This window comes from Hydra vulgaris, chromosome 01, assembly GCF_038396675.1.
Source record: "Hydra vulgaris chromosome 01, alternate assembly HydraT2T_AEP".
Taxonomy (NCBI): Eukaryota; Metazoa; Cnidaria; class Hydrozoa; order Anthoathecata; family Hydridae; genus Hydra; species Hydra vulgaris.
Window position 1 is genome coordinate 73,420,001 of NC_088920.1, and position 2,500 is coordinate 73,422,500.

Consider the following 2,500-nt stretch of genomic DNA (forward strand, 5'->3'; position numbering starts at 1 on the left):
CACGCTATTATAAAATGATAGAAACATCACGATTTCTTCCTGTGCGTTATCGAATAATTGTTCAGCAAGTTTTGAAGCGCAATAGCTACCCGGCTCATATCGAGAGCATTGTTCTGGCTATGCTCAAAGACAACCGTCAAGTGATCCGTAAGCTTGCGTTGAAGAGAATTCTTCGTGCTCGTGAAGATGACATACCAAATCGAAAATTTCAACTCCCTGAGATACGATTTCAAGCGACTAGTTATGAAGAACTGATTGACTGGCAAACACAGCCCCGCTTGGAACCCGTTCTGACAAAACATATTCCAACTGTACTAATATTGGCATGGCTTTCGTCAGTTAAAGACATAGTTATTGACATTGAGCCATTTTCATGTCACAATCAAAGTGTTGAACGTGTGATTAAAATTGTGACTGACTCAGCATCCAAAGTTTATGGTCATGAAAATCGTGATGGCTATATTCGCGTTAAACTGGAGCGCCGCAAGCTGATGCCTCACTTTGACACAAAATCTGAATTTAAGAACATTTAGGTATAGTTTCTAATCAACGTTTGCTAATGATATATTGTTTTGATTGTTCAAATAATTTGAATTTTAATATAAAGTCAATCAATAAATTATGTAACAAATGAGCGTTTTTAAGTTAATTTATTTGATAACTTCAAAGATAAAAATACAAAGTTTAACAAAGTAGTACCGAAAAACGGTTTGCAGCATTGCATTCAGCGTATTTGAGAGCCAATTACTGGATAATCCCGAAGAAATTTTCCAAATTTTTTTAATTTATGATCCGGCCTAATATATATATATATAAAAATATATATACAATAGCTGGAGTTACCCGGCGTTGCCCGGGCCAATAGTTAAACTGGCTTACCTGATATCTGTACACAAAAATGGGCCCAAAAATGGGCCCAAAAAATGGTCCCCCCTGACCCCAGGGTCAGGGGTGCCTATTTTTGAGCCCCCCTGACCCCGGGGGTCGGGGTACTGGGTCAAAACCCAGCTAAGAACCTTCTCCCCCTCGAGGACTACCCCCATGCCAAATTTTATCGAGATCGGTCCGGCGGTTTGGATTTCTATAGAGAACAAACAAACACACACACAAACACACATTGCCCTTTACATATATATAAAGATAAACATATATATATATATATATATATATATATATATATATATATATATATATATATATATATATATATATATATATATATATATATATATATATATATATATATATATATATATATATATATATATATATATATATATATATATATATATATATATATTTATATATATACAAATATATATATATATATATATATATATTTATATATATACAAATATATATATATATATATATATATATATATATATATATATATATATATATATATCAAGGTCTTATTATGAAACAATGACAAGCCACAAAAACAAATATTAGTGAAAAATGACTTTTAAGTTTTATTTAAATCTATAAAATTAGTGCTTACCTATTATTCTCTCAAATTTATACATCATAAATATACTAATGAATATTATATATTGAACAAAAAACGTAGCTCAGTTTTAAAAAAAGTGTGGCTTGTCGTTGTTTTGCAATAAGCCCTTCATATATATATAAATATATATATATATATATATATATATATATATATATATATATATATATATATATATATATATATATATATATATATATATGTATATATATACATATATATATATATATATATATATATATATATATATATATATATATATATGTATATATATATATATATATATATATATATATATATATATATATATATATATATATATATATATATATATATATATATATATATATATATATATAAAAATAAGCAGAACATCACTTAAAGTAAATTTTTCTCATTTCACACTGTGTTTTATCAATGAAGACTCATCAAAATTCTTTTTATGATCAGTGTTTACTGATGATCACTGTGTCACGAAATGACTATTAATTCGAACCTCTTGTCCCGAGAAAATTTCAAAACCAACTCTAGTGTAACTCTACACATGTGTACTCTCAAGCCTCCCTTTGGAGGTTTGAGAGGACACATGTGTAGAGTTACACTAGAGTTGGTTTTGAAATCTTTCATCATCGAAAAATCAGTTTAAAGTTTTTATTTTTATGCTTATTTAATAAGGTCAATAAACTAAGAGTTTTTTTTTCTTTTTCAAAAAACTGTCTATTTTGGTTATTTGTTTTACAAATAGTACATATAAAACATTTTAGCAAAAAAATAAATAACTAAAAAATTCCGGGAAAAACCTGCAAACAGTTTAGAAACCGTTTTAAAAGAACAAGGTCTGTGTCATTTTTCAAAATGCCTAACCAAGCAAAAACTCATGAAAAACAACAGGAAAACTGTCTGTTTCTCTGTATGAACAAAGCTAACAGGCAGCTGACTGATTTTATGATTAAACGCAGTCAAGAAATTTTGGGCCAAAGAATCAAC